The sequence below is a fragment of the Triturus cristatus genome, chromosome 8 (genome assembly GCF_964204655.1).
Source record: "Triturus cristatus chromosome 8, aTriCri1.1, whole genome shotgun sequence".
NCBI lineage: Eukaryota > Metazoa > Chordata > Amphibia > Caudata > Salamandridae > Triturus > Triturus cristatus.
Window position 1 is genome coordinate 54,915,638 of NC_140591.1, and position 20,947 is coordinate 54,936,584.

The 20,947-nt window shown below is 37.6% G+C and overlaps 9 non-coding genes across 9 annotated transcripts; all 9 read right to left on the reverse strand.

Annotated features, from left to right (window-relative positions):
- Nucleotides 1–2,532: 2,532 nt before the first annotated feature.
- Nucleotides 2,533–2,605, reverse strand: TRNAF-GAA (transfer RNA phenylalanine (anticodon GAA)). Its single transcript has one exon. It is a non-coding gene; the product is annotated as a tRNA-Phe (tRNA).
- Nucleotides 2,606–3,701: 1,096 nt separating this feature from the next.
- Nucleotides 3,702–3,774, reverse strand: TRNAF-GAA (transfer RNA phenylalanine (anticodon GAA)). The gene has a single exon. It is a non-coding gene; the product is annotated as a tRNA-Phe (tRNA).
- Nucleotides 3,775–6,619: 2,845 nt separating this feature from the next.
- On the reverse strand, nt 6,620–6,692 carry TRNAF-GAA (transfer RNA phenylalanine (anticodon GAA)). Its single transcript has one exon. It is a non-coding gene; the product is annotated as a tRNA-Phe (tRNA).
- A 1,676-nt stretch (nt 6,693–8,368) lies between these two features.
- On the reverse strand, nt 8,369–8,441 carry TRNAF-GAA (transfer RNA phenylalanine (anticodon GAA)). The gene has a single exon. It is a non-coding gene; the product is annotated as a tRNA-Phe (tRNA).
- Nucleotides 8,442–9,538: 1,097 nt separating this feature from the next.
- On the reverse strand, nt 9,539–9,611 carry TRNAF-GAA (transfer RNA phenylalanine (anticodon GAA)). Its single transcript has one exon. It is a non-coding gene; the product is annotated as a tRNA-Phe (tRNA).
- Nucleotides 9,612–11,287: 1,676 nt separating this feature from the next.
- Nucleotides 11,288–11,360, reverse strand: TRNAF-GAA (transfer RNA phenylalanine (anticodon GAA)). Its single transcript has one exon. It is a non-coding gene; the product is annotated as a tRNA-Phe (tRNA).
- Nucleotides 11,361–12,456: 1,096 nt separating this feature from the next.
- On the reverse strand, nt 12,457–12,529 carry TRNAF-GAA (transfer RNA phenylalanine (anticodon GAA)). The gene has a single exon. It is a non-coding gene; the product is annotated as a tRNA-Phe (tRNA).
- Nucleotides 12,530–17,124: 4,595 nt separating this feature from the next.
- TRNAF-GAA (transfer RNA phenylalanine (anticodon GAA)) lies at nt 17,125–17,197 on the reverse strand. Its single transcript has one exon. It is a non-coding gene; the product is annotated as a tRNA-Phe (tRNA).
- Nucleotides 17,198–18,292: 1,095 nt separating this feature from the next.
- On the reverse strand, nt 18,293–18,365 carry TRNAF-GAA (transfer RNA phenylalanine (anticodon GAA)). Its single transcript has one exon. It is a non-coding gene; the product is annotated as a tRNA-Phe (tRNA).
- Nucleotides 18,366–20,947: the final 2,582 nt, after the last annotated feature.

The window sequence follows — 20,947 nt, forward strand, 5'->3', positions numbered from 1 at the left end:
AGTATAAAATGGGATAAATTCGTCATCAAAGTTGATGGCAAGAGAGGTGGAAGCAAGTTTAGAAGGAGGACAGAAAGACAACTTTTTGTTGAAGTTATCATGTTGTTGATCAGTTGATAAAATATTTTGAGAAATAAAGAAAAAAAAAATAGAGCTGATTTCAAGAAATATTTTGCAAGAATGTAGGATCCCCTCGCACTGTGCTGAAAGTCAGGATTGAATCAGGTACCTTAAGCTCTTCAGTCTAACGATCTCCCAACTGAGATATTTCAGCCAACAAGTCCCTGTGGCCTCCTGATGTATTATTAATAATTGTAGACGATACATACAGAACCTGGTCATTCTATTTTCGTTTATAGTTATGTGTTAAAGTGTCCAGTATCATTCAGCAGGTAACTTGGTCTGATGAGTGAATATCCTTTTTAGGGGACAAGGTAGGTAGAATTTTTTTTTCTAAACTCTGAATTGACTTATACTCTGAAACACAGACCTATATGGCCAGGGTGTACAAGCTATGTCATCTGACTACTGACAGTTTTGTATAAGGGGAATTGGAGGCTGATGCAGGCAAAGCTTTACTTTAAAATAAAGCAAGAAGTTGCAAATAAATGCGGCATAGTTGAATACAAGAGAGGTGGAAGCAAGTTTGAAAGGAAGACAGAAAGTAAATAATATGTTGAATTGATTGTGTTGTTGATCAGATTGATAAAAGGTTTTGATAAAGAAGAGTGTTGATTTAACTCCAAACAGCTTTTGTGACATGAAAAGCAGAAGTTGAAATTGTGCCGAAACCCGGGATTGAACCAGGGACCTTTAGATCTTCAGTCTAACGCACTCCCAACTGAGCTATTTCAGCCTGCTGGTAGTTTGGGTCTTCATCCTTTCTTTTAAACTTCCCAAGAAAATAGATGCTCAACCTCATGCTAGAGCTATGTTTTAAGATGTCCTGTATCATTCATCAGTTAACGGGTGCAATAGGTAAATAGCATTTTTCGGATCCAGGTTAGGTAGCTTTTGTTTTTTACTCTGAATGGACTAGCACCATATTACACAGAGGTATTTGGCCTGAGTAGGTAAGCTATGTCATCTGAATACTGAAATCTGTGTTCAAGGAGAAGTGGAAGCTGATGCAGACAAGAGTTTACTTTACAAAAAAGCATGAAATAGGAAACATTTGTAGTCGAAGCTGAATGCAAGAGAGGTGGAAGCAAATTTAGAAGGAGGACAGAAAGACAATTCTATGTTGAATTGATCATGTTGTCGGTCAGTTGATCAAATATTTTGATAAATAAAGAAAGAAAAACTTGAGCTGATACCAAGAAATATTTTGTGAGAAGCAAGAAACCTCTCAGACTTTTCCGAAACCCAGCGTTGAACAAGGGACTTTTAGATTTTCAATCTAACACTCTCCTAACTGAGCTATTTCATCCAGCTGGCCATTTTGGCTTTCTGTTGTATTTTTGATAATTGTTAAAGATAAATGCAGACCCTGGTCATTCTATCTGCATGTGCAGTTATGTGTTAAATTGTCCAATATTATTCAGCAGCTAAATTGGTCTGATGGGTGAATTTCCTTTTTAGGAGCCAAGTTAGTTAGAAGATGTTTGTAAACTATGAATGGACTTATACTCAGAGACACAGACCTATATGGCGAGGGTAGGCAAACTAGGTCATCTGACTACTAACAGTTTTGTATAAGGGGAACTCGAGGCTGATGCAGGCAAAGCTTTACTTTCAATTAAAGGAAGAATTGGCAAATAAAGCAGGTAAAGTTGAATACAAGAGAGGTGGAAGCAAGTTTGACAGAAAGACAGAATGTAAAAAATATGTTGAAATGGTTGTCTTATCGATCAGCTTGATAAAAGGTTTTGATCATTATAAACAACGTCAATATGAGTTGACTCCAAATAGCATTTGTGGCATGCAAAGCAGAAGTTCAAAATGTGCCTAAACCCGGGATTGAACCAGGGACCTTTAGATCTTCAGTCTACTGCTCTCCCAACTGAGCTATTTCATCCAGCTGGCAATTTTGGCTTTCTGTTGTATTTTTTATAATTGTTAAAGATAAATGCAGAACCTGGTCACTCTATCTGCATGTGCAGTTATGTGTTAAATTGTCCAGTATTATTCAGTAGCTAAATTGGTCTGATGGGTGAATTTCCTTTTTAGGAGCCAAGTTAGTTAGATGATGTTTGTAAACTATGAATGGACTTATACTCAGAAACACAGACCTATATGGCGAGGGTCGGCAAGCTAGGTCATCTGACTACTAACAGTTTTGTATAAGGGGAACTGGAGGCTGATGCAGGCAAAGCTTTACTTTCAATTAAAGGAAGAATTGGGAAATAAAGGAGGCAAAGTTGAATACAAGAGAGGTGGAAGCAAGTTTGAAAGAAAGACAGAAAGTAAATAATATGTTGAATTAATTGTATTGTCGATTATCTTGATAAAAGGTTTTGATCATTATAAACAAAGTCAATATGAGTTGACTCAAAATAGTCTTTGTGGCATGCAAAGCAGAAGTTCAAAATGTGCCGAAACCCGGGATCGAACCAGGGACCTTTAGATCTTCAGTCTAACACTCTCCCAACTGAGCTATTTCGGCCTGCCAGCAGCTATAGTATTCAGCCTCTTTTTTTGAACAATCCCAGAACAGAGATGCAGAACCTGGATTTTCAATCTGAGGTTAGAGCTGTGTTTTAATGTGTCCTGCATTGTTCAGCATCTAACTGGTGAAATGGGTGAGTAGCGTTTTTGGGATAAATGTTAGGTTGTTTTTCTTTTAAAACTCTGAGTGGACCAGCACTGTATTACACAGACGTATGTCGCCTGAGTAGGTAAGCTATGTCATCTCAATACTGACAACTTTGTTCAAGGAGAAGTGAAAGCTGATGCAGACAAGAGTTTACTTTGAAAAAAGTATAAAATGGGATAAATTCGTCATCAAAGTTGATGGCAAGAGAGGTGGAAGCAAGTTTAGAAGGAGGACAGAAAGACAACTTTTTGTTGAAGTTATCATGTTGTTGATCAGTTGATAAAATATTTTGAGAAATAAAGAAAAAAAAACTAGAGCTGATTTCAAGAAATATTTTGCAAGAATGTAGGATCCCCTCGCACTGTGCTGAAAATCAGGATTGAATCAGGTACCTTAAGCTCTTCAGTCTAACGATCTCCCAACTGAGATATTTCAGCCAACAAGTGCCTGTGGCCTCCTGATGTATTATTAATAATTGTAGACGATACATACAGAACCTGGTCATTCTATTTTCGTTTATAGTTATGTGTTAAAGTGTCCAGTATCATTCAGCAGGTAACTTGGTCTGATGAGTGAATATCCTTTTTAGGGGACAAGGTAGGTAGAATTTTTTTTTCTAAACTCTGAATTGACTTATACTCTGAAACACAGACCTATATGGCCAGGGTGTACAAGCTATGTCATCTGACTACTGACAGTTTTGTATATGGGGAATTGGAGGCTGATGCAGGCAAAGCTTTACTTTAAAATAAAGCAAGAAGTTGCAAATAAATGAGGCATAGTTGAATACAAGAGAGGTGGAAGCAAGTTTGAAAGGAAGACAGAAAGTAAATAATATGTTGAATTGATTGTGTTGTTGATCAGATTGATAAAAGGTTTTGATAAAGAAGAGCGTTGATTTAACTCCAAACAGCTTTTGTGACATGAAAAGCAGAAGTTGAAATTGTGCCGAAACCCGGGATTGAACCAGGGACCTTTAGATCTTCAGTCTAACGCTCTCCCAACTGAGCTATTTCGGCCTGCTGGTAGTTTGGGTCTTCATCCTTTCTTTTAAACTTCCCAAGAAAATAGATGCTCAACCTCATGCTAGAGCTATGTTTTAAGATGTCCTGTATCATTCATCAGTTAACGGGTGCAATAGGTAAATAGCATTTTTCGGATCCAGGTTAGGTAGCTTTTGTTTTTTACTCTGAATGGACTAGCACCATATTACACAGAGGTATTTGGCCTGAGTAGGTAAGCTATGTCATCTGAATACTGAAATCTGTGTTCAAGGAGAAGTGGAAGCTGATGCAGACAAGAGTTTACTTTACAAAAAAGCATGAAATAGGAAACATTTGTAGTCGAAGCTGAATGCAAGAGAGGTGGAAGCAAATTTAGAAGGAGGACAGAAAGACAATTCTATGTTGAATTGATCATGTTGTCGATCAGTTGATCAAATATTTTGATAAATAAAGAAAGAAAAACTTGAGCTGATACCAAGAAATATTTTGTGAGAAGCAAGAAACCTCTCAGACTTTTCCGAAACCCAGCATTGAACAAGGGACTTTTAGATTTTCAATCTAACACTCTCCCAACTGAGCTATTTCATCCAGCTGGCCATTTTGGCTTTCTGTTGTATTTTTGATAATTGTTAAAGATAAATGCAGACCCTGGTCATTCTATCTGCATGTGCAGTTATGTGTTAAATTGTCCAATATTATTCAGCAGCTAAATTGGTCTGATGGGTGAATTTCCTTTTTAGGAGCCAAGTTAGTTAGAAGATGTTTGTAAACTATGAATGGACTTATACTCAGACACACAGACCTATATGGCGAGGGTAGGCAAACTAGGTCATCTGACTACTAACAGTTTTGTATAAGGGGAACTCGAGGCTGATGCAGGCAAAGCTTTACTTTCAATTAAAGGAAGAATTGGCAAATAAAGCAGGTAAAGTTGAATACAAGAGAGGTGGAAGCAAGTTTGACAGAAAGACAGAATGAAAAAATATGTTGAAATGGTTGTCTTATCGATCAGCTTGATAAAAGGTTTTGATCATTATAAACAACGTCAATATGAGTTGACTCCAAATAGCATTTGTGGCATGCAAAGCAGAAGTTCAAAATGTGCCTAAACCCGGGATTGAACCAGGGACCTTTAGATCTTCAGTCTACTGCTCTCCCAACTGAGCTATTTCATCCAGCTGGCAATTTTTGCTTTCTGTTGTATTTTTTATAATTGTTAAAGAAAAATGCAGAACCTGGTCACTCTATCTGCATGTGCAGTTATGTGTTAAATTGTCCAGTATTATTCAGTAGCTAAATTGGTCTGATGGGTGAATTGCCTTTTTAGGAGCCAAGTTAGTTAGATGATGTTTGTAAACTATGAATGGACTTATACTCAGAAACACAGACCTATATGGCGAGGGTCGGCAAGCTAGGTCATCTGACTACTAACAGTTTTGTATAAGGGGAACTGGAGGCTGATGCAGGCAAAGCTTTACTTTCAATTAAAGGAAGAATTGGGAAATAAAGGAGGCAAAGTTGAATACAAGAGAGGTGGAAGCAAGTTTGAAAGAAAGACAGAAAGTAAATAATATGTTGAATTAATTGTATTGTCGATTATCTTGATAAAAGGTTTTGATCATTATAAACAAAGTCAATATGAGTTGACTCAAAATAGTCTTTGTGGCATGCAAAGCAGAAGTTCAAAATGTGCCGAAACACGGGATCGAACCAGGGACCTTTGGATCTTCAGTCTAACGCTCTCCCAACTGAGCTATTTCGGCCTGCCAGCAGCTATAGCATTCAGCCTCTTTTTTTGAACAATCCCAGAACAGAGATGCAGAACCTGGATTTTCAATCTGAGGTTAGAGCTGTGTTTTAATGTGTCCTGCATTGTTCAGCAGCTAACTGGTGAAATGGGTGAGTAGCGTTTTTGGGATAAATGTTAGGTCGTTTTTCTTTTAAAACTCTAAGTGGACCAGCACTGTATTACACAGACGTATGTCGCCTGAGTAGGTAAGCTATGTCATCTCAATACTGACAACTTTGTTCAAGGAGAAGTGAAAGCTGATGCAGACAAGAGTTTGCTTTGAAAAAAGTATAAAATGGGATAAATTCGTCATCAAAGCTGATGGCAAGAGAGGTGGAAGCAAGTTTAGAAGGAGGACAGAAAGACAACTTTTTGTTGAAGTTATCATGTTGTTGATCAGTTGATAAAATATTTTGAGAAATAAAGAAAAAAAAACCTAGAGCTGATTTCAAGAAATATTTTGCAAGAATGTAGGATCCCCTCGCACTGTGCTGAAAGTCAGGATTGAATCAGGTACCTTAAGCTCTTCAGTCTAACGATCTCCCAACTGAGATATTTCAGCCAACAAGTCCCTGTGGCCTCCTGATGTATTATTAATAATTGTAGACGATACATACAGAACCTGGTCATTCTATTTTCGTTTATAGTTATGTGTTAAAGTGTCCAGTATCATTCAGCAGGTAACTTGGTCTGATGAGTGAATATCCTTTTTAGGGGACAAGGTAGGTAGAATTTTTTTTTCTAAACTCTGAATTGACTTATACTCTGAAACACAGACCTATATGGCCAGGGTGTACAAGCTATGTCATCTGACTACTGACAGTTTTGTATAAGGGGAATTGGAGGCTGATGCAGGCAAAGCTTTACTTTAAAATAAAGCAAGAAGTTGCAAATAAATGCGGCATAGTTGAATACAAGAGAGGTGGAAGCAAGTTTGAAAGGAAGACAGAAAGTAAATAATATGTTGAATTGATTGTGTTGTTGATCAGATTGATAAAAGGTTTTGATAAAGAAGAGTGTTGATTTAACTCCAAACAGCTTTTGTGACATGAAAAGCAGAAGTTGAAATTGTGCCGAAACCCGGGATTGAACCAGGGACCTTTAGATCTTCAGTCTAACGCTCTCCCAACTGAGCTATTTCAGCCTGCTGGTAGTTTGGGTCTTCATCCTTTCTTTTAAACTTCCAAAGAAAATAGATGCTCAACCTCATGCTAGAGCTATGTTTTAAGATGTCCTGTATCATTCATCAGTTAACGGGTGCAATAGGTAAATAGCATTTTTCGGATCCAGGTTAGGTAGCTTTTGTTTTTTACTCTGAATGGACTAGCACCATATTACACAGAGGTATTTGGCCTGAGTAGGTAAGCTATGTCATCTGAATACTGAAATCTGTGTTCAAGGAGAAGTGGAAGCTGATGCAGACAAGAGTTTACTTTACAAAAAAGCATGAAATAGAAAACATTTGTAGTCGAAGCTGAATGCAAGAGAGGTGGAAGCAAATTTAGAAGGAGGACAGAAAGACAATTCTATGTTGAATTGATCATGTTGTCGGTCAGTTGATCAAATATTTTGATAAATAAAGAAAGAAAAACTTGAGCTGATACCAAGAAATATTTTGTGAGAAGCAAGAAACCTCTCAGACTTTTCCGAAACCCAGCATTGAACAAGGGACTTTTAGATTTTCAATCTAACACTCTCCCAACTGAGCTATTTCATCCAGCTGGCCATTTTGGCTTTCTGTTGTATTTTTGATAATTGTTAAAGATAAATGCAGACCCTGGTCATTCTATCTGCATGTGCAGTTATGTGTTAAATTGTCCAATATTATTCAGCAGCTAAATTGGTCTGATGGGTGAATTTCCTTTTTAGGAGCCAAGTTAGTTAGAAGATGTTTGTAAACTATGAATGGACTTATACTCAGAGACACAGACCTATATGGCGAGGGTAGGCAAACTAGGTCATCTGACTACTAACAGTTTTGTATAAGGGGAACTCGAGGCTGATGCAGGCAAAGCTTTACTTTCAATTAAAGGAAGAATTGGCAAATAAAGCAGGTAAAGTTGAATACAAGAGAGGTGGAAGCAAGTTTGACAGAAAGACAGAATGTAAAAAATATGTTGAAATGGTTGTCTTATCGATCAGCTTGATAAAAGGTTTTGATCATTATAAACAACGTCAATATGAGTTGACTCCAAATAGCATTTGTGGCATGCAAAGCAGAAGTTCAAAATGTGCCTAAACCCGGGATTGAACCAGGGACCTTTAGATCTTCAGTCTACTGCTCTCCCAACTGAGCTATTTCATCCAGCTGGCAATTTTGGCTTTCTGTTGTATTTTTTATAATTGTTAAAGATAAATGCAGAACCTGGTCACTCTATCTGCATGTGCAGTTATGTGTTAAATTGTCCAGTATTATTCAGTAGCTAAATTGGTCTGATGGGTGAATTTCCTTTTTAGGAGCCAAGTTAGTTAGATGATGTTTGTAAACTATGAATGGACTTATACTCAGAAACACAGACCTATATGGCGAGGGTCGGCAAGCTAGGTCATCTGACTACTAACAGTTTTGTATAAGGGGAACTGGAGGCTGATGCAGGCAAAGCTTTACTTTCAATTAAAGGAAGAATTGGGAAATAAAGGAGGCAAAGTTGAATACAAGAGAGGTGGAAGCAAGTTTGAAAGAAAGACAGAAAGTAAATAATATGTTGAATTAATTGTATTGTCGATTATCTTGATAAAAGGTTTTGATCATTATAAACAAAGTCAATATGAGTTGACTCAAAATAGTCTTTGTGGCATGCAAAGCAGAAGTTCAAAATGTGCCGAAACCCGGGATCGAACCAGGGACCTTTAGATCTTCAGTCTAACACTCTCCCAACTGAGCTATTTCGGCCTGCCAGCAGCTATAGTATTCAGCCTCTTTTTTTGAACAATCCCAGAACAGAGATGCAGAACCTGGATTTTCAATCTGAGGTTAGAGCTGTGTTTTAATGTGTCCTGCATTGTTCAGCAGCTAACTGGTGAAATGGGTGAGTAGCGTTTTTGGGATAAATGTTAGGTTGTTTTTCTTTTAAAACTCTGAGTGGACCAGCACTGTATTACACAGACGTATGTCGCCTGAGTAGGTAAGCTATGTCATCTCAATACTGACAACTTTGTTCAAGGAGAAGTGAAAGCTGATGCAGACAAGAGTTTACTTTGAAAAAAGTATAAAATGGGATAAATTCGTCATCAAAGCTGATGGCAAGAGAGGTGGAAGCAAGTTTAGAAGGAGGACAGAAAGACAACTTTTTGTTGAAGTTATCATGTTGTTGATCAGTTGATAAAATATTTTGAGAAATAAAGAAAAAAAAACCTAGAGCTGATTTCAAGAAATATTTTGCAAGAATGTAGGATCCCCTCGCACTGTGCTGAAAGTCAGGATTGAATCAGGTACCTTAAGCTCTTCAGTCTAACGATCTCCCAACTGAGATATTTCAGCCAACAAGTCCCTGTGGCCTCCTGATGTATTATTAATAATTGTAGACGATACATACAGAACCTGGTCATTCTATTTTCGTTTATAGTTATGTGTTAAAGTGTCCAGTATCATTCAGCAGGTAACTTGGTCTGATGAGTGAATATCCTTTTTAGGGGACAAGGTAGGTAGAATTTTTTTTTCTAAACTCTGAATTGACTTATACTCTGAAACACAGACCTATATGGCCAGGGTGTACAAGCTATGTCATCTGACTACTGACAGTTTTGTATAAGGGGAATTGGAGGCTGATGCAGGCAAAGCTTTACTTTAAAATAAAGCAAGAAGTTGCAAATAAATGCGGCATAGTTGAATACAAGAGAGGTGGAAGCAAGTTTGAAAGGAAGACAGAAAGTAAATAATATGTTGAATTGATTGTGTTGTTGATCAGATTGATAAAAGGTTTTGATAAAGAAGAGTGTTGATTTAACTCCAAACAGCTTTTGTGACATGAAAAGCAGAAGTTGAAATTGTGCCGAAACCCGGGATTGAACCAGGGACCTTTAGATCTTCAGTCTAACGCTCTCCCAACTGAGCTATTTCAGCCTGCTGGTAGTTTGGGTCTTCATCCTTTCTTTTAAACTTCCCAAGAAAATAGATGCTCAACCTCATGCTAGAGCTATGTTTTAAGATGTCCTGTATCATTCATCAGTTAACGGGTGCAATAGGTAAATAGCATTTTTCGGATCCAGGTTAGGTAGCTTTTGTTTTTTACTCTGAATGGACTAGCACCATATTACACAGAGGTATTTGGCCTGAGTAGGTAAGCTATGTCATCTGAATACTGAAATCTGTGTTCAAGGAGAAGTGGAAGCTGATGCAGACAAGAGTTTACTTTACAAAAAAGCATGAAATAGAAAACATTTGTAGTCGAAGCTGAATGCAAGAGAGGTGGAAGCAAATTTAGAAGGAGGACAGAAAGACAATTCTATGTTGAATTGATCATGTTGTCGGTCAGTTGATCAAATATTTTGATAAATAAAGAAAGAAAAACTTGAGCTGATACCAAGAAATATTTTGTGAGAAGCAAGAAACCTCTCAGACTTTTCCGAAACCCAGCATTGAACAAGGGACTTTTAGATTTTCAATCTAACACTCTCCCAACTGAGCTATTTCATCCAGCTGGCCATTTTGGCTTTCTGTTGTATTTTTGATAATTGTTAAAGATAAATGCAGACCCTGGTCATTCTATCTGCATGTGCAGTTATGTGTTAAATTGTCCAATATTATTCAGCAGCTAAATTGGTCTGATGGGTGAATTTCCTTTTTAGGAGCCAAGTTAGTTAGAAGATGTTTGTAAACTATGAATGGACTTATACTCAGAGACACAGACCTATATGGCGAGGGTAGGCAAACTAGGTCATCTGACTACTAACAGTTTTGTATAAGGGGAACTCGAGGCTGATGCAGGCAAAGCTTTACTTTCAATTAAAGGAAGAATTGGCAAATAAAGCAGGTAAAGTTGAATACAAGAGAGGTGGAAGCAAGTTTGACAGAAAGACAGAATGTAAAAAATATGTTGAAATGGTTGTCTTATCGATCAGCTTGATAAAAGGTTTTGATCATTATAAACAACGTCAATATGAGTTGACTCCAAATAGCATTTGTGGCATGCAAAGCAGAAGTTCAAAATGTGCCTAAACCCGGGATTTAACCAGGGACCTTTAGATCTTCAGTCTACTGCTCTCCCAACTGAGCTATTTCATCCAGCTGGCAATTTTGGCTTTCTGTTGTATTTTTTATAATTGTTAAAGATAAATGCAGAACCTGGTCACTCTATCTGCATGTGCAGTTATGTGTTAAATTGTCCAGTATTATTCAGTAGCTAAATTGGTCTGATGGGTGAATTTCCTTTTTAGGAGCCAAGTTAGTTAGATGATGTTTGTAAACTATGAATGGACTTATACTCAGAAACACAGACCTATATGGCGAGGGTCGGCAAGCTAGGTCATCTGACTACTAACAGTTTTGTATAAGGGGAACTGGAGGCTGATGCAGGCAAAGCTTTACTTTCAATTAAAGGAAGAATTGGGAAATAAAGGAGGCAAAGTTGAATACAAGAGAGGTGGAAGCAAGTTTGAAAGAAAGACAGAAAGTAAATAATATGTTGAATTAATTGTATTGTCGATTATCTTGATAAAAGGTTTTGATCATTATAAACAAAGTCAATATGAGTTGACTCAAAATAGTCTTTGTGGCATGCAAAGCAGAAGTTCAAAATGTGCCGAAACCCGGGATCGAACCAGGGACCTTTAGATCTTCAGTCTAACACTCTCCCAACTGAGCTATTTCGGCCTGCCAGCAGCTATAGTATTCAGCCTCTTTTTTTGAACAATCCCAGAACAGAGATGCAGAACCTGGATTTTCAATCTGAGGTTAGAGCTGTGTTTTAATGTGTCCTGCATTGTTCAGCAGCTAACTGGTGAAATGGGTGAGTAGCGTTTTTGGGATAAATGTTAGGTTGTTTTTCTTTTAAAACTCTGAGTGGACCAGCACTGTATTACACAGACGTATGTCGCCTGAGTAGGTAAGCTATGTCATCTCAATACTGACAACTTTGTTCAAGGAGAAGTGAAAGCTGATGCAGACAAGAGTTTACTTTGAAAAAAGTATAAAATGGGATAAATTCGTCATCAAAGTTGATGGCAAGAGAGGTGGAAGCAAGTTTAGAAGGAGGACAGAAAGACAACTTTTTGTTGAAGTTATCATGTTGTTGATCAGTTGATAAAATATTTTGAGAAATAAAGAAAAAAAAACTAGAGCTGATTTCAAGAAATATTTTGCAAGAATGTAGGATCCCCTCGCACTGTGCTGAAAGTCAGGATTGAATCAGGTACCTTAAGCTCTTCAGTCTAACGATCTCCCAACTGAGATATTTCAGCCAACAAGTCCCTGTGGCCTCCTGATGTATTATTAATAATTGTAGACGATACATACAGAACCTGGTCATTCTATTTTCGTTTATAGTTATGTGTTAAAGTGTCCAGTATCATTCAGCAGGTAACTTGGTCTGATGAGTGAATATCCTTTTTAGGGGACAAGGTAGGTAGAATTTTTTTTTCTAAACTCTGAATTGACTTATACTCTGAAACACAGACCTATACGGCCAGGGTGTACAAGCTATGTCATCTGACTACTGACAGTTTTGTATAAGGGGAATTGGAGGCTGATGCAGGCAAAGCTTTACTTTAAAATAAAGCATGAAGTTGCAAATAAATGAGGCATAGTTGAATACAAGAGAGGTGGAAGCAAGTTTGAAAGGAAGACAGAAAGTAAATAATATGTTGAATTGATTGTGTTGTTGATCAGATTGATAAAAGGTTTTGATAAAGAAGAGCGTTGATTTAACTCCAAACAGCTTTTGTGACATGAAAAGCAGAAGTTGAAATTGTGCCGAAACCCGGGATTGAACCAGGGACCTTTAGATCTTCAGTCTAACGCTCTCCCAACTGAGCTATTTCGGCCTGCTGGTAGTTTGGGTCTTCATCCTTTCTTTTAAACTTCCCAAGAAAATAGATGCTCAACCTCATGCTAGAGCTATGTTTTAAGATGTCCTGTATCATTCATCAGTTAACGGGTGCAATAGGTAAATAGCATTTTTCGGATCCAGGTTAGGTAGCTTTTGTTTTTTACTCTGAATGGACTAGCACCATATTACACAGAGGTATTTGGCCTGAGTAGGTAAGCTATGTCATCTGAATACTGAAATCTGTGTTCAAGGAGAAGTGGAAGCTGATGCAGACAAGAGTTTACTTTACAAAAAAGCATGAAATAGGAAACATTTGTAGTCGAAGCTGAATGCAAGAGAGGTGGAAGCAAATTTAGAAGGAGGACAGAAAGACAATTCTATGTTGAATTGATCATGTTGTCGATCAGTTGATCAAATATTTTGATAAATAAAGAAAGAAAAACTTGAGCTGATACCAAGAAATATTTTGTGAGAAGCAAGAAACCTCTCAGACTTTTCCGAAACCCAGCATTGAACAAGGGACTTTTAGATTTTCAATCTAACACTCTCCCAACTGAGCTATTTCATCCAGCTGGCCATTTTGGCTTTCTGTTGTATTTTTGATAATTGTTAAAGATAAATGCAGACCCTGGTCATTCTATCTGCATGTGCAGTTATGTGTTAAATTGTCCAATGTTATTCAGCAGCTAAATTGGTCTGATGGGTGAATTTCCTTTTTAGGAGCCAAGTTAGTTAGAAGATGTTTGTAAACTATGAATGGACTTATACTCAGACACACAGACCTATGTGGCGAGGGTAGGCAAACTAGGTCATCTGACTACTAGCAGTTTTGTATAAGGGGAACTCGAGGCTGATGCAGGCAAAGCTTTACTTTCAATTAAAGGAAGAATTGGCAAATAAAGCAGGTAAAGTTGAATACAAGAGAGGTGGAAGCAAGTTTGACAGAAAGACAGAATGTAAAAAATATGTTGAAATGGTTGTCTTTTCGATCAGCTTGATAAAAGGTTTTGATCATTATAAACAACGTCAATATGAGTTGACTCCAAATAGCATTTGTGGCATGCAAAGCAGAAGTTCAAAATGTGCCTAAACCCGGGATTGAACCAGGGACCTTTAGATCTTCAGTCTACTGCTCTCCCAACTGAGCTATTTCATCCAGTGTGGCAATTTTGGCTTTCTGTTGTATTTTTTATAATTGTTAAAGATAAATGCAGAACCTGGTCACTCTATCTGCATGTGCAGTTATGTGTTAAATTGTCCAGTATTATTCAGTAGCTAAATTGGTCTGATGGGTGAATTTCCTTTTTAGGAGCCAAGTTAGTTAGATGATGTTTGTAAACTATGAATGGACTTATACTCAGAAACACAGACCTATATGGCGAGGGTCGGCAAGCTAGGTCATCTGACTACTAACAGTTTTGTATAAGGGGAACTGGAGGCTGATGCAGGCAAAGCTTTACTTTCAATTAAAGGAAGAATTGGGAAATAAAGGAGGCAAAGTTGAATACAAGAGAGGTGGAAGCAAGTTTGAAAGAAAGACAGAAAGTAAATAATATGTTGAATTAATTGTATTGTCGATTATCTTGATAAAAGGTTTTGATCATTATAAACAAAGTCAATATGAGTTGACTCAAAATAGTCTTTGTGGCATGCAAAGCAGAAGTTCAAAATGTTCCGAAACCCGGGATCGAACCAGGGACCTTTAGATCTTCAGTCTAACGCTCTCCCAACTGAGCTATTTCGGCCTCCCAGCAGCTATAGTATTCAGCCTCTTTTTTTGAACAATCCCAGAACAGAGATGCAGAACCTGGATTTTCAATCTGAGGTTAGAGCTGTGTTTTAATGTGTCCTGCATTGTTCAGCAGCTAACTGGTGAAATGGGTGAGTAGCGTTTTTGGGATAAATGTTAGGTCGTTTTTCTTTTAAAACTCTAAGTGGACCAGCACTGTATTACACAGACGTATGTCGCCTGAGTAGGTAAGCTATGTCATCTCAATACTGACAACTTTGTTCAAGGAGAAGTGAAAGCTGATGCAGACAAGAGTTTGCTTTGAAAAAAGTATAAAATGGGATAAATTCGTCATCAAAGCTGATGGCAAGAGAGGTGGAAGCAAGTTTAGAAGGAGGACAGAAAGACAACTTTTTGTTGAAGTTATCATGTTGTTGATCAGTTGATAAAATATTTTGAGAAATAAAGAAAAAAAAACCTAGAGCTGATTTCAAGAAATATTTTGCAAGAATGTAGGATCCCCTCGCACTGTGCTGAAAGTCAGGATTGAATCAGGTACCTTAAGCTCTTCAGTCTAACGATCTCCCAACTGAGATATTTCAGCCAACAAGTCCCTGTGGCCTCCTGATGTATTATTAATAATTGTAGACGATACATACAGAACCTGGTCATTCTATTTTCGTTTATAGTTATGTGTTAAAGTGTCCAGTATCATTCAGCAGGTAACTTGGTCTGATGAGTGAATATCCTTTTAGGGGACAAGGTAGGTAGAATTTTTTTTTCTAAACTCTGAATTGACTTATACTCTGAAACACAGACCTATATGGCCAGGGTGTACAAGCTATGTCATCTGACTACTGACAGTTTTGTATAAGGGGAATTGGAGGCTGATGCAGGCAAAGCTTTACTTTAAAATAAAGCAAGAAGTTGCAAATAAATGCGGCATAGTTGAATACAAGAGAGGTGGAAGCAAGTTTGAAAGGAAGACAGAAAGTAAATAATATGTTGAATTGATTGTGTTGTTGATCAGATTGATAAAAGGTTTTGATAAAGAAGAGTGTTGATTTAACTCCAAACAGCTTTTGTGACATGAAAAGCAGAAGTTGAAATTGTGCCGAAACCCGGGATTGAACCAGGGACCTTTAGATCTTCAGTCTAACGCTCTCGCAACTGAGCTATTTCAGCCTGCTGGTAGTTTGGGTCTTCATCCTTTCTTTTAAACTTCCCAAGAAAATAGATGCTCAACCTCATGCTAGAGCTATGTTTTAAGATGTCCTGTATCATTCATCAGTTAACGGGTGCAATAGGTAAATAGCATTTTTCGGATCCAGGTTAGGTAGCTTTTGTTTTTTACTCTGAATGGACTAGCACCATATTACACAGAGGTATTTGGCCTGAGTAGGTAAGCTATGTCATCTGAATACTGAAATCTGTGTTCAAGGAGAAGTGGAAGCTGATGCAGACAAGAGTTTACTTTACAAAAAAGCATGAAATAGAAAACATTTGTAGTCGAAGCTGAATGCAAGAGAGGTGGAAGCAAATTTAGAAGGAGGACAGAAAGACAATTCTATGTTGAATTGATCATGTTGTCGGTCAGTTGATCAAATATTTTGATAAATAAAGAAAGAAAAACTTGAGCTGATACCAAGAAATATTTTGTGAGAAGCAAGAAACCTCTCAGACTTTTCCGAAACCCAGCATTGAACAAGGGACTTTTAGATTTTCAATCTAACACTCTCCCAACTGAGCTATTTCATCCAGCTGGCCATTTTGGCTTTCTGTTGTATTTTTGATAATTGTTAAAGATAAATGCAGACCCTGGTCATTCTATCTGCATGTGCAGTTATGTGTTAAATTGTCCAATATTATTCAGCAGCTAAATTGGTCTGATGGGTGAATTTCCTTTTTAGGAGCCAAGTTAGTTAGAAGATGTTTGTAAACTATGAATGGACTTATACTCAGAGACACAGACCTATATGGCGAGGGTAGGCAAACTAGGTCATCTGACTACTAACAGTTTTGTATAAGGGGAACTCGAGGCTGATGCAGGCAAAGCTTTACTTTCAATTAAAGGAAGAATTGGCAAATAAAGCAGGTAAAGTTGAATACAAGAGAGGTGGAAGCAAGTTTGACAGAAAGACAGAATGTAAAAAATATGTTGAAATGGTTGTCTTATCGATCAGCTTGATAAAAGGTTTTGATCATTATAAACAACGTCAATATGAGTTGACTCCAAATAGCATTTGTGGCATGCAAAGCAGAAGTTCAAAATGTGCCTAAACCCGGGATTGAACCAGGGACCTTTAGATCTTCAGTCTACTGCTCTCCCAACTGAGCTATTTCATCCAGCTGGCAATTTTGGCTTTCTGTTGTATTTTTTATAATTGTTAAAGATAAATGCAGAACCTGGTCACTCTATCTGCATGTGCAGTTATGTGTTAAATTGTCCAGTATTATTCAGTAGCTAAATTGGTCTGATGGGTGAATTTCCTTTTTAGGAGCCAAGTTAGTTAGATGATGTTTGTAAACTATGAATGGACTTATACTCAGAAACACAGACCTATATGGCGAGGGTCGGCAAGCTAGGTCATCTGACTACTAACAGTTTTGTATAAGGGGAACTGGAGGCTGATGCAGGCAAAGCTTTACTTTCAATTAAAGGAAGAATTGGGAAATAAAGGAGGCAAAGTTGAATACAAGAGAGGTGGAAGCAAGTTTGAAAGAAAGACAGAAAGTAAATAATATGTTGAATTAATTGTATTGTCGATTATCTTGATAAAAGGTTTTGATCATTATAAACAAAGTCAATATGAGTTGACTCAAAATAGTCTTTGTGGCATGCAAAGCAGAAGTTCAAAATGTGCCGAAACCCGGGATCGAACCAGGGACCTTTAGATCTTCAGTCTAACACTCTCCCAACTGAGCTATTTCGGCCTGCCAGCAGCTATAGTATTCAGCCTCTTTTTTTGAACAATCCCAGAACAGAGATGCAGAACCTGGATTTTCAATCTGAGGTTAGAGCTGTGTTTTAATGTGTCCTGCATTGTTCAGCAGCTAACTGGTGAAATGGGTGAGTAGCGTTTTTGGGATAAATGTTAGGTTGTTTTTCTTTTAAAACTCTGAGTGGACCAGCACTGTATTACACAGACGTATGTCGCCTGAGTAGGTAAGCTATGTCATCTCAATACTGACAACTTTGTTCAAGGAGAAGTGAAAGCTGATGCAGACAAGAGTTTACTTTGAAAAAAGTATAAAATGGGATAAATTCGTCATCAAAGTTGATGGCAAGAGAGGTGGAAGCAAGTTTAGAAGGAGGACAGAAAGACAACTTTTTGTTGAAGTTATCATGTTGTTGATCAGTTGATAAAATATTTTGAGAAATAAAGAAAAAAAAACTAGAGCTGATTTCAAGAAATATTTTGCAAGAATGTAGGATCCCTCGCACTGTGCTGAAAGTCAGGATTGAATCAGGTACCTTAAGCTCTTCAGTCTAACGATCTCCCAACTGAGATATTTCAGCCAACAAGTCCCTGTGGCCTCCTGATGTATTATTAATAATTGTAGACGATACATACAGAACCTGGTCATTCTATTTTCGTTTATAGTTATGTGTTAAAGTGTCCAGTATCATTCAGCAGGTAACTTGGTCTGATGAGTGAATATCCTTTTTAGGGGACAAGGTAGGTAGAATTTTTTTTTCTAAACTCTGAATTGACTTATACTCTGAAACACAGACCTATACGGCCAGGGTGTACAAGCTATGTCATCTGACTACTGACAGTTTTGTATAAGGGGAATTGGAGGCTGATGCAGGCAAAGCTTTACTTTAAAATAAAGCAAGAAGTTGCAAATAAATGAGGCATAGTTGAATACAAGAGAGGTGGAAGCAAGTTTGAAAGGAAGACAGAAAGTAAATAATATGTTGAATTGATTGTGTTGTTGATCAGATTGATAAAAGGTTTTGATAAAGAAGAGCGTTGATTTAACTCCAAACAGCTTTTGTGACATGAAAAGCAGAAGTTGAAATTGTGCCGAAACCCGGGATTGAACCAGGGACCTTTAGATCTTCAGTCTAACGCTCTCCCAACTGAGCTATTTCGGCCTGCTGGTAGTTTGGGTCTTCATCCTTTCTTTTAAACTTCCCAAGAAAATAGATGCTCAACCTCATGCTAGAGCTATGTTTTAAGATGTCCTGTATCATTCATCAGTTAACGGGTGCAATAGGTAAATAGCATTTTTCGGATCCAGGTTAGGTAGCTTTTGTTTTTTACTCTGAATGGACTAGCACCATATTACACAGAGGTATTTGGCCTGAGTAGGTAAGCTATGTCATCTGAATACTGAAATCTGTGTTCAAGGAGAAGTGGAAGCTGATGCAGACAAGAGTTTACTTTACAAAAAAGCATGAAATAGGAAACATTTGTAGTCGAAGCTGAATGCAAGAGAGGTGGAAGCAAATTTAGAAGGAGGACAGAAAGACAATTCTATGTTGAATTGATCATGTTGTCGATCAGTTGATCAAATATTTTGATAAATAAAGAAAGAAAAACTTGAGCTGATACCAAGAAATATTTTGTGAGAAGCAAGAAACCTCTCAGACTTTTCCGAAACCCAGCATTGAACAAGGGACTTTTAGATTTTCAATCTAACACTCTCCCAACTGAGCTATTTCATCCAGCTGGCCATTTTGGCTTTCTGTTGTATTTTTGATAATTGTTAAAGATAAATGCAGACCCTGGTCATTCTATCTGCATGTGCAGTTATGTGTTAAATTGTCCAATATTATTCAGCAGCTAAATTGGTCTGATGGGTGAATTTCCTTTTTAGGAGCCAAGTTAGTTAGAAGATGTTTGTAAACTATGAATGGACTTATACTCAGACACACAGACCTATATGGCGAGGGTAGGCAAACTAGGTCATCTGACTACTAACAGTTTTGTATAAGGGGAACTCGAGGCTGATGCAGGCAAAGCTTTACTTTCAATTAAAGGAAGAATTGGCAAATAAAGCAGGTAAAGTTGAATACAAGAGAGGTGGAAGCAAGTTTGACAGAAAGACAGAATGTAAAAAATATGTTGAAATGGTTGTCTTATCGATCAGCTTGATAAAAGGTTTTGATCATTATAAACAACGTCAATATGAGTTGACTCCAAATAGCATTTGTGGCATGCAAAGCAGAAGTTCAAAATGTGCCTAAACCCGGGATTGAACCAGGGACCTTTAGATCTTCAGTCTACTGCTCTCCCAACTGAGCTATTTCATCCAGCTGGCAATTTTTGCTTTCTGTTGTATTTTTTATAATTGTTAAAGAAAAATGCAGAACCTGGTCACTCTATCTGCATGTGCAGTTATGTGTTAAATTGTCCAGTATTATTCAGTAGCTAAATTGGTCTGATGGGTGAATTGCCTTTTTAGGAGCCAAGTTAGTTAGATGATGTTTGTAAACTATGAATGGACTTATACTCAGAAACACAGACCTATATGGCGAGGGTCGGCAAGCTAGGTCATCTGACTACTAACAGTTTTGTATAAGGGGAACTGGAGGCTGATGCAGGCAAAGCTTTACTTTCAATTAAAGGAAGAATTGGGAAATAAAGGAGGCAAAGTTGAATACAAGAGAGGTGGAAGCAAGTTTGAAAGAAAGACAGAAAGTAAATAATATGTTGAATTAATTGTATTGTCGATTATCTTGATAAAAGGTTTTGATCATTATAAACAAAGTCAATATGAGTTGACTCAAAATAGTCTTTGTGGCATGCAAAGCAGAAGTTCAAAATGTTCCGAAACCCGGGATCGAACCAGGGACCTTTAGATCTTCAGTCTAACGCTCTCCCAACTGAGCTATTTCGGCCTCCCAGCAGCTATAGTATTCAGCCTCTTTTTTTGAACAATCCCAGAACAGAGATGCAGAACCTGGATTTTCAATCTGAGGTTAGAGCTGTGTTTTAATGTGTCCTGCATTGTTCAGCAGCTAACTGGTGAAATGGGTGAGTAGCGTTTTTGGGATAAATGTTAGGTCGTTTTTCTTTTAAAACTCTAAGTGGACCAGCACTGTATTACACAGACGTATGTCGCCTGAGTAGGTAAGCTATGTCATCTCAATACTGACAACTTTGTTCAAGGAGAAGTGAAAGCTGATGCAGACAAGAGTTTGCTTTGAAAAAAGTATAAAATGGGATAAATTCGTCATCAAAGCTGATGGCAAGAGAGGTGGAAGCAAGTTTAGAAGGAGGACAGAAAGACAACTTTTTGTTGAAGTTATCATGTTGTTGATCAGTTGATAAAATATTTTGAGAAATAAAGAAAAAAAAACCTAGAGCTGATTTCAAGAAATATTTTGCAAGAATGTAGGATCCCCTCGCACTGTGCTGAAAGTCAGGATTGAATCAGGTACCTTAAGCTCTTCAGTCTAACGATCTCCCAACTGAGATATTTCAGCCAACAAGTCCCTGTGGCCTCCTGATGTATTATTAATAATTGTAGACGATACATACAGAACCTGGTCATTCTATTTTCGTTTATAGTTATGTGTTAAAGTGTCCAGTATCATTCAGCAGGTAACTTGGTCTGATGAGTGAATATCCTTTTTAGGGGACAAGGTAGGTAGAATTTTTTTTTCTAAACTCTGAATTGACTTATACTCTGAAACACAGACCTATATGGCCAGGGTGTACAAGCTATGTC